The sequence below is a fragment of the Neodiprion virginianus genome, chromosome 1 (genome assembly GCF_021901495.1).
Source record: "Neodiprion virginianus isolate iyNeoVirg1 chromosome 1, iyNeoVirg1.1, whole genome shotgun sequence".
NCBI classification, from domain to species: Eukaryota; Metazoa; Arthropoda; class Insecta; order Hymenoptera; family Diprionidae; genus Neodiprion; species Neodiprion virginianus.
The window spans coordinates 6434679-6446557 of NC_060877.1; the positions used below are offsets into that span (position 1 = coordinate 6434679).

General features: G+C 37.0%; 1 protein-coding gene across 1 annotated transcript in view; it reads right to left on the reverse strand.

Moving 5' to 3' along the window:
* LOC124307694 (protein GDAP2 homolog) overlaps positions 1-11323 on the reverse strand; it is a 38362-nt gene extending 27039 nt beyond the window's left edge. The window contains exon 1 of the mRNA XM_046769658.1: positions 11067-11323. The gene's annotated coding sequence lies outside the window, so the exon portion shown is untranslated. The remainder of the gene's footprint in view (positions 1-11066) is intronic.
* Positions 11324-11879: the final 556 nt, after the last annotated feature.

Below are 11879 nucleotides of genomic sequence, written 5' to 3' on the forward strand. Positions count from 1 at the left end.
CGCAATGACACAGTGACGAAGTAAATTACTATTTTGCTACTGTCGAATTTCTCAAAGGCTTTAATAGCTAAAAATGTGCATGATGTGCTCTGATAGAGCCGTATTTTAACGTTTACTGTACTGCGCACTATTCTAAGATTGTAAAATAGCAATTCCAATTAAATGAAAATTCTTTAACACGTTAGCGTGATGTACTTCAACCTTGGCAATCTATTTTCAAAACACAATAAAACAAAATAAGATATGTCAAAGCCAGAATTACGCAAGTCTGGTTTCCCGACAAATGGCTTTTGACTCCCTGACTTTGAACCATTGATCGACATACAATTCCGCTCTGATTGTCAAGTCCGAGGCAATTTTTATCTTCGTGCACTCTTTATTATCAAAACCGACCAATTACCATCTCAGAATAGATCCAGTGTTTGATTGTTTATAGATGTGAGTAAGCTTTGACCTGCGATGACGAATTTTCCATTCCCAGTGGAATATATTGGATTAATAAGGCATCCTAATTTTGCCGTACGCATTCATTGATAAATTCATCGATTTGTTCGCTCAGTCGCCAAATCATTGAACAAACGGTTCAGATAATCTTGAATGGCATTTGACGGACCGATAAACGAATCACATGTACAGAATAATTGTTTTTTGAGAATATTAAGACGTGTATTATTGGACGAGAATGAGACATAAACGTGTCGACAGAGTGGTTTCGAAACCTATGCGAAACCGTAACTTGCCGGAGGGTGAACCTAACCTCACTTTCAACTGTCACGCAGGCAGCTGTTGATCCGCAATGGCGCCGCAACTTCTCATCTCGCTGCGGCTGGTGGCAAGCCGAGGATGACGAGGAGGTAGAGGAGGAGGAGGAGAGAGGCTACGCTACTCTCGTACACTCGAAAGAGAGAGAGAGAGAGAGAGAGGAGAGGGCAGGAAATCAATACCATACAAGTCGGGCGACTGATTTTTTGATTATCTCTCCCTCTCTCTCTCTCTAGCTATCTCTCACTCAGTCCCTCTCTAAAGATCCTCTCTTTGGCGGATCGGGGCGAAAACCTTCAGAGAATAATGCGAAATGACTGAATTAGTCGGAATATGATACTTAACCCAGTCGGTATAATAGGACGCTGCAAGAGGAACACGGCGATCAATTCGCGCTCATCACACTCAAATTGTAACGAAGTCTCGTTGTTATTAGATTTTGAAGAATATCTAAAATTTTACTAAATATTTGCAGGACAACCTTTGATTACCTTTTCAAAATTCTAAGCTTTATAGCCCAGTTGCTGTGTGTGTACAATGAAAAAAGAACATTTCAAATTGCAATTTTTCGATGCAACTATTTTGCATTTCTAATGCTTTTTTTTTTGGAGACGGTCGGGAGTTGACAGTTCAAGTGCAGAATTTCAATCAGATTATACAGTAGCTTCGGCCGCCATTTTGAATTCATTGTTTAGTTGTAAAACGCAAAATATTAATCGCAGAGACGTGACCATTTTTAGTCAAGAGTTTGAAAAAGACGAAAACAAATTCCTCCAAAAATTCAAGATGACAGCCGAAGCAACTGCAAAATCTGTTCGAAATTCTCTATTTAGATTATCAATACCCCTCCCTCACCATCCGGCGATTATAAAAATAAAATAGCGGTATCGAAAACTTGCAATTACAAATATGCGTTCCGACCTGATTACATATCGGAGCACGCGAAACGAAAGCGTCGATCTTTGTACCTATTAAGCATGTACAGAAATTCTTCTGCTTCCCCCTTCTTTTTACTTCCGCATGTGACGAGCCGTATGTCGGTACATAAGATGCTTATATATCCAACCCTACGTATATACATTTGTACTTTATGTTCCGAACGAGCCAAGGAGCCAAAGTACGGCGCCGTCTGGTCGACATCCAAACTTGATATTTTCTTCGATAGTATAGCAAGAAGTATTATACTACACAACAATTTTATTTCGAGTAAACTGTAAAGAATTCTAAGTAATCGGAAGCCTGCACAGTGTTTGGCGTATGATTAATTGGATTGTTCTACATACACCAACGGTGTCATGTGGGATAATAAACATGTATACATATACTTTCTGTTTTTTCAATTATAGATTATAGATTACATGTAGAAGAAACTTTTGAAAAGCATCAAATTTATAGGGTAAAATTTCTTTTCTTCGTCAGCACGTTCGTATGAATTACAAGTGAAGAGTAAATCTGATTTATGAACTTACTGTCCTCCCGGGAAAAACTTTTCGATAAATAAAGAACGAACAATGCGATCATACTTGATTTTCCAAAATCAAACCGAAGCTAATTTTTATGCTGAAAATTACTATAATACTCAAAAAAAACAAAATCTTGTCAAGTGAATATCGCGTGAAAAAAAAAAAATTATGCAACCAAATTTTTTTCTGCACGAAACTCAAGTGAAAATTTGCTGGAAAAAGTAACGAGCAGTAACTGTATTTTTTAAAAAAAAAGTACACAAATAGTGATAAAAGTGATTGTATACCAGCTGTGCCGGAGAAAAGAACACCTGTTTTAACATTCTACCGATAGTGTCCATGCACACAAAATGTTGTACAAACATACGCAAATCATCCACACGATGTAGAATGTACCAGGTATACACGTATTGCCGTGTACACATGCATACTGTGTACACATTAATAACGCTGGAGAGTAAACGTTGGCTCGCAAAGCATCGATTTTAACGCTTATATACGTACAAACGTCACTCGGAAGTTACAACCGGAAGATATGAAATTTAAAGTACAAATACAACAACACTCCATAATTATTCACATGTTTTCATGCACTAGATTCGTATGAAGGTATTGGCAACTTATTGAACATATGATATCCGCATATCGGTTGAATATCACTCGATTTTCGCGTGCAATTCTCGGACCGATACCTTAAAAAAACCCAGTGAATATTCGCGTTACAAAATTTTTAAAACAATAGAATGAATGACATTATAATTATAAGATTCGTATATAATACATGCAATTGATTCAACAAATGACCGCGTCAATTGAATAAACGAAATAAATTATGCATCTCCAATGCTGAATTCGACGACTTGATCGCGCAAGTGTGCAAATATTATGCAAAAATCGAAGTATATAATTCGATCGAATACAAATATTTTTATAATTCTTCAACTTACCTCTCATAACATTAAACGTTTGTCTATAGAATATTCCACAATATATCATCACCTGTCATAAAAAAATGAAAAAAAAAGAGAGAGACTTATTTTGCCTCGCGTATAAATTATAACATCCGTGTGATAAATACGATTATATTCGTACCTACGAACAACCGAAACTGAAACATACAGAGCATGAAAATCGAAGGAATGACGAAAATTATACGTCGTTACGTGAAACGTGACAGCGAAGGGTTTAGGTGAAACGACACACAATTGTGTCAGGCCGGTTGGTAAAAATTTCTGTGATAACCGCCTCCGGGATAAAATAAATTCACGTATTATACGAAAATATGCGTGGCTATAAAAATCACCGAATAGGAGAATATCGGGAATGGACGGGTCAGCAATAACGCAGTGTATCACGTATACATATGTGTACAACACATCGATGGGCAAAGACTAACGACCGTGAGAATTACGCGACATCTTACCAGTCTTTCACTTTCTATTTATAATCAAAGGTAAGGAGGAGAGGCGGTTTATTGCTGCTCCACGTGTATATATATAATATGTATATATTATATAGATAGATAAAAGCGGGTTTTACACCCGTGTATTATACGAAATATATCCGACTATGTAAATTTTTTTTTCAAGCCTCTACAGTTTCCCTGCCCTGATTCGCTCCGGAAGTTTTTAATCCAACCGTACGGGTCGACCGCTGAAATCCAAGACGAATATTGACTCGGTATACAGGCGAATATGTAAAATAATCCATTTATCGCCGGGTCTATACATAAATATAAGTTCTGTTTAAATACAATACGTCGCGGTATCAGGAACAATAATACAATACATGTTGTATTAGGTATAAGAGAAATTGACGAATGGCGAAACACGACTAGTCGCGATATCGCGAGTTATTTCAAACGGTACGATAATAACTTTGCATAATTTCGTCTCTGAATCTGAGGCATAAACAGACGGAATATTTATTTTTACCTTTAATTATACATATATACGTATATATAATATACCTGCATATAAACGTAAATCATAAGATGATGGTTTATAAATTATAATAAACACGGGGGGTTTTAAAATCATGGGAGAAACCGCGTTTTTTTTACGGATATCGTATCGGATACGTATGACGTATGTAGCTTCATTAGTTATACATACGTATATAACGTAATATGAAGAATCACGTCATCGCTAATATACACAGCACATCGTTGAAAAAATATTCCGCCAGAAATTGACGGCCTCGGTATTGTGCAGTTCGATAAATAAAAAGCATATTTCAAATAATAAAGCAACGTGTCGGTGGATGCCTGTATAACAATGGTGCAGCGTGTATTTAGGTGAGAATAATATGCATAGCCATCGTGCCACGTACGGCTTACAATTGCGTGCGAGACGGTTGTTCCAAAGTATAATGCTACACACTTGTATGCTAATTGGATAGACAGACAGACACCCTGCGTGTATAATATATATATATCTGTCCGAGAGTAGAGCTTCTCGCTTAATTTTCTACTTGCAAAAATTAACTTGAATTTATACCTAAGGTACGTTTGCAAAGTAAGTAAAAAGTAAATTTGACAATTATTCTTCTCACGCTGCGAAAACCTTACAAATAACAATATTTATAATCTCGACCGCAACGTAAATTAAGAATTTGCAGAAAAAATAAATATAACTTTCGAATATGTACGTGTGTGTGTCCATTAGACTGTATCAACAAAAATCGATTAGTTTTTTGTTCAATATTCGATTAGAAAATATTGTTCAAAGTGACGAATAAATGACGCTGTCCACGTTTCAACTCTTGATATTAACATTTAGAGATGCCTCGTCGCGATTTGCTAATTCCGAGGTAAATAACATGGGGAATTTTTTTTTTTAACTTTGTAATTTTATAACTCGTTAATGCATTAGTGTACCGATAAGACCAGAACGTATTTTTGTAGGAAATTTAACACTCTACAAGGAAAAAATATCTTATCATTTTATGATGAATCTACTCTTTAAAAAGTTATCCAAGGTTAAAGGGTATTTCAGGCCCTTGAATATCTTTTGAAAGAGTGGATCAGTCATAAAACGATAACAGACCTTTTTTTGTAGAGCGTTAGATTCCCTATCAAAATACGCTTTTGTCTTATCGGTACGCTAACGCATTAACGAGTTATAAAATTACAAAGTTTAAAACAAATTTTTCCCATGTTATTTCAACGGGAAATAGAAAATCGCGATTCAGCATCTGTAAATATTAATATTAAGAGCTGAAATTTGGACAACATTTTTTTTCGTCACTTGGTACAATATTTTCGACTTAAATTTTGAAATAAAATATTATTCTTGCACAAGCAAGATGATGATGAGAAAGAACAGTAACGGATACTAGACTTTCCGGTAACAGCTGGAATACTAATTTTCACTTTCTACCTATAACTATATTTCGTCGATTGTGCTAAAAAATGAAAATAGTTAAGGACTGAGCGGTAACCGGAACTAAAAATTTCTCTCAGTGTGCAAAAAAAGAAAAATAAAAAACAACCGAGGGCACAGACGAAGAATACAAATTGTCTGAGAACATAGCTGATTGATTTTTCGATCCGGCAATGAAAGAAATACCGTTGCACACATCCGGCGGTGCGTAATCAATTATGTAAAGGACCAATCGATCAATAAGTAATTGTTCGCCAGTCATATACTTACTTCAATGTGTGCCAATGCCAAAGTTCAGTAGAGTTATAGGCTCTTATACGTACATGTATACCCCGATGCCAAGTATCACATTATATGATACCTGGATGATTTTTCCGGATATTAACCGCAGTCGCATACGCCTCGCGTGTATCCATCCGTACTATACATATTTATATACCTACACAATTGTACGCCATCGACGTTTATCGGCTTATCGCTTTATCGTTTTCACGTTTCGTTTCCTACAGTTGGCGCAATCGTTATTTAGGTCACTTATCAAAGATTCCACTACTGCAATTCGTCCATTGATTTCGTTATTGTTTTGCGATGTATATACATATATATATATAACGATGACGTCCGAGCGTGACGATTTAGATAAGTACCGTAGTGTTTGTATCTTTTGTAATTTATTACATGTTGGGTAAAAAAAAGTTAATAAAAAAAATAAATCAATTACGAGAAGCAACGAAAGATCTTTCACAATTATCAATTCGGGGAAACTCGAATGGAGAGAACGTGCGCGTGTAGTTTTTATTTTTTATTTTTTGTCGTAACGATGGACAGGATAATCGAGTTCCCTGACGTACACTAGTCTAATATTGGTTGTGCCGTTTCTATGCCAATTTAGTTGGCTATGTACGACAAAAGCGGCAAGCCCTCTTCGTACGTAACGTAATTACGTCAGCCTCGTATAGTTACACGTTATACGTGTATACATATATACATATATATATATTTATATATATATATATATATATATATGTACGGATATATTCACCTGTTACCTAAATTTAACAGTCGCATTAGCTGTATGTACGTGTGCAGTATTTATTACCCAGGAACGCGGTATAGAATAATGCAAAGTTGCGTATTATAAACACTGTAGTAGTTTTTGTTGGATTGCGAGGTGACCGATATATCCGGTGAGCGATAATCGTCCTCGTTACAATTTTCGAATTAATCGATAAACGACGAGACGTAGAAGCGGCAGAAAATAGATTATTCTTGATAAAAATAAGAGAAGAGTAGAACACAGCGTTACATAAACGTCTGAGTGATATTTTCAATTGCCGTCAATCGAACGCGAGGATGAAAAACAGGTTCTCTTCCGTTACGTAACAATAATTGCACGATTTAACTTATTTTTCCACAGCGCAAGACTTGTCGCAAAGATGCGTCAATTTTACACGATGCTCTTACTGTATCAACTAACGAAATATCGATGACTGATGTTGATCGGAAAAAAATAAAAAAAAAAAAAAAAAATTAGATAACAACTGTGATTCAATTAATACCGTGTCTAGTTATCTCAAGTCGAACGATACCGTCGTTGAAATATAAATTTGTAATTTAACTGCACGTCGTTTATCAGGAAAAAAGAAAGAAAGAAATAAACAAATAAACTGGGCGATCAAACGATCAGAATTCGAATATGCAGGTATATATTTATACGTAATTATACGCATCTCGCGTTTTTCATTGCAGCCTATTAAGCAATGTCGAAAGTGCAAATTGCACACACAGACTTCGCGACACTTCTAACACAGGCGAATAAATCTCTAGGAGGAAGAAGAAGCCTCTGCCGGTCAGGTATACATGTACGGTATTGCATCGCATAGCATCGTAACCGTCGCTCCCTAAGGTTTCCAGCCGGTGAATCTGTGCCAACGAGAATTTTGCCGACGAAGCGACGTTACACGCTACGTTATTATACATACATGCATGCATACCTATACCTGTGTGTACCTGATCTATAAAACGGTACATGCGATATGTGTTTTATACGGTAGGCTATACAATGCAATCAATTAGAATATAAACCTGAAGGAAAATGTTAACGATATTCGATTGGAATGAATTTTAACGGTATTAATATATGCGAAAAGTTGATTCATACGCTTCAAGCGTAAATGCGGTACGATGTTGTACACGAAAAATTTCACGTGCTGGGGAAATTTTTTTTTTTTTTTTTGTTTAAACTTTGCAAAACTGCGTATTTACATGTATAAGTCACGGAACGTATTTTGACGACGCGCGCGGATGAATTCTGAATGAAGGAATGACGAGTTTTTATCATCATACGTATTTGTTCGCGCGATTAGTCATCTGCGGCGATAAACATCGTGAATCCTCCGCAGGTTTGCTCCCACCAATGATGCTCGCGTTATTAAAGACGCAAAGATGCTTGGGTAAAAATTCTGAGATTCGTCAATTGTTTATTTGTTTATTAACCTATTTTTGAAAAATTTAAATACAAGCATACTGTAAGATATAACAATGGATTACGCGAGTGTTATATTGCAGTCGAAATGAAAATATTTTATTGCGTGTATTTGAAACACAAGCAACGAAACTGTTATACAATATAAATATATATACATGACTATAATATTAGAGTTTCGATAGATTCTATTATAATAATATCGTGCGGTGATTTGGCCTGGATTTATTAAGCCTAATACCGATATCCCAGATTATACGTAGACCTGATTGTTACAGTTGACATATCCGCAACTATATCCCAAACATATAACGGAGATATAAGTAGCAGTCATCGTCGCTCTAATCTCAAATCCGATTACTAACAAACTGCGCACCTCTGTATACTATACAACAATTAGGGCGAGATTATTCATATCAAATTTGTACGTTGATATCCACCTGATAATACGCGCACCGTCGTATCGTAAAAGCAAAGACGATGGAAGTAAAGAAATTAGATAAGAACGAGCTACTCGCAGATTTTAATTACGGAGTGATGTAAGCCACGGTCTTATTAAATTACACCGCTGATTCGATAAATTATCCGATCGTGGATTATATATAAATCAATTATTTACATTACGAAAATAGTACGTAAATCAATTTGTCACACGGCCTACATATCATATGCATTAAATTTTATTATATGTATTATATTAATATATATATATGATTCAAAAGAGGGCGGCGAGCGTGTTTCTTTTTTTAGTGAGTCTGGCGTTATAAAATAGCCTGAAATATATCAGCTGAGGAGGTTGTTCTAAAAACGATGCTGTACAAATGCTGTAAGCTAGCAGCTAAAACGATTATTGGCTATTAATAATTATTATAAGTTCAGAAATCTTACAGAATGTCATTCGTGTAATACGAAGATGTGAACTTTTTTCGCTTTATTTTCATATTTTCCACACACTCCCTCTCTCTCTCTCTCTCTTTCTCTATTCGTTCAAGAAATATTACTGTATATTTTGAGATGTGGTGAAAAAAAAAAAGATAAGATCAATGAACCGGAGGATTTATACCGAGTTTTCTTTTTTTTTTTTTTTTTATCAAATTCAATACTGGATCATCTAATCTATCGATTGCAATGAACAAACAGAACGACGTACACGGCAAATAGGTAGATAGATAATGAAAAAATGAGTAAATAAATTTAAGAAGAGACAACCTGGCTGCTGTATGAAAATGACAAAAGTAAACATCGAGTTTATCTTACAATTAGCAGACATGAAGAATAACCTCTTTGAGAAACGATATTTCGCGACTGCCTGCAGAATAACTGACAGAGTTATTAATAAATGATCGTAACAATGTCTGTGATAACGGTAAATTAGTATTAGTACATGGCATCGCAAACTGAATTGCAGAAATCGATCAAACAATGAACCCATCTTCCCCCCCTTTGTCTGAACTCACGAGATCATCGAGCGAAAGCCAAATCTGATCGATCCTAATAAATCATCCTTTTATCTGTTTGATTGAAAGAAAAAAAAATTTATTTCATTTTTTTTTTCACTTTGGTTTAACCCACATCTTTCTTATCGCAGGGACAATATAACGACCGTACAACAACGGTAAAACATTGCCGACACTTACATATCCCGTAGACACAAAGCTTTTTATACGTGTAATTTTCTCATCTTATCTAATTGTAAACCGCGCAAACACGGTGCTTTTTATTATCTGAACCGGATATCGTGGATAGTAAATACGAATAAGCCCAAACAAGATTATACACACTGCACATGTTTATAACAATGAGAGATGTATCTGTTTTAAAAATAAATTGTGCCACTGCTCGTGCAGTCGGTCGGTTTTTACATTTCTCTTTTCAATCCGTCGCCGTAATTTATTATTAAGTTAAAAAATTCCGCGAGTATAAAAATATGCGAGGAATGTTATTCCTGCAGGGCGTGTCTTTCGCGACTGGAGACGGTGTTTTTGTTATATTCGTTTGTTAGCCTCCGTCACGTTGCTTCGTGGTTCAACAACTCTTGGCTCCGAGGTCAAACGACGATGGAGAAATAACGCGCGTATAAGTAAGCCTACGTGTCGTATGCAGGCAGCATGTAACCGAGCGGGGTTTTATTTCGTGTCTCTTTGTTTGACGGATAAAAAAAATTTCCGTACTTAGGTAGGATACGTACATCGTGCATAGATACGTGCATGAATTTAGGTACCAATACCGTTGGACGAACGACTTAATTGGATTTACTAAATATAGAAACGACTCGGAATGACACGCGCTTCGTTCGTCGATTATGTACATCGTACGTATCAATAAGATATTCGAAACAGAGGAAGAAACGGAGAATTTCATTTTGTACAGCGTATAAAAGATGGAAGTGTCCGTTTCCGACAAAGAAATTAATTCCAATCCATTTAGATAAACATTATTTCGCAATTACTCCTCGCTGCAAAGCAACGAGGCTTACTTATCTCAACTGTTTCACGGAACAAGCGTTATTTCAAGTTGCTCTATATTACAGATATAGACTGACGGCAGACACGAGTGTTTGTTCAGAGAGAGAGGTAAGTCTATGAGATTATAATGATTCTGAAACTTTTATCACAAAGAGAATCACGAACAAGCAGTAAGGAGGGAAGATAAATATTGATAGAGATGAACCGGATGCGAGGTCTAAAATTCAACAATAAGTCGTTAGTGTCGAATTGTGCCTCGAGTGATTCGGTAAATGTGTGTTTACAAGAAGCGTAATAAAAGAGAATGTCACAAGTATGCGGAAGTATTCCCGCAAATCAGAAATTTGTTACGATGAGAATTGTGTAAGCCCGCCATTTAAATGCTTGTAATATAGTCAAGGTCACGCACGCGGTTTCCGACCGTCAATTGTCGAAGAGGATTCTTTCTTCGCTCCGATAAAAACGTAAAAATGGGCAGCAGGGGGGAGGCGATTGAATGAGCACTTACGAATACGTAGACGGTGGTCTTTGGCACTATGGATATTGTATACGGATGAACAGATAGATCCTAGACGATGTTCAGGCGTGTTTTACTCGTCGCACAGTTTGTCGATGTCAGCCGTCGACGTTTCACGGATAGAAGGAGGTTACTCGTCACGTCAGATGATATCACACACTGTAAACCGCTCTGTCGTATCGCCGCGCTCACGGTGCACCTCGCATCGCAGCTTCATGACAGGCCGACAAACGCGCGAACCGGAGCCAACGTCTTGTTGACCGCTGCTAAGGAGTGGGGGGGAGAGGAGAGTATAGACTTATATCCCTGGTAAGTGATAGCTTCGACGCGGCGTCGCAGCGTGGCGCTGCATTCCGGCTGATTATGATTCGACTGCGCGTGCGTGGAACCGAACAGGCGTCTTGTTTGAAATTCGAAATCATACCGATAGTCAGTTGTTCGGGCTTCCGCCGATAAAGAAGCTGCCGGATCACCAACACGGCATCGATGGAGACGATGGAGACTACACAAGGAGCACGAATTCAAACGAGTGAAATGACGATACTTGTCACAGTGATCGTTCACGTTAGGTTTGTTTTTTGTACCACCAGCGTCGATAGTGTTCCTTTTGTAGCAAAGTGTCGTTGGCTGCATGCTCAAGATCCACTAATCGGATCTTGCAATATGATCGTAGAAAGTTTTCCCTACCGCCTTATACTTCCTTCACTGTCTTCGGTGCATAAGGAACACCGGTACCATCTTACTTCAGGCGGCTATTTCTTTACATGGAGTTTTTACACTTTGTTTGTACTCCATGGAGCTCAC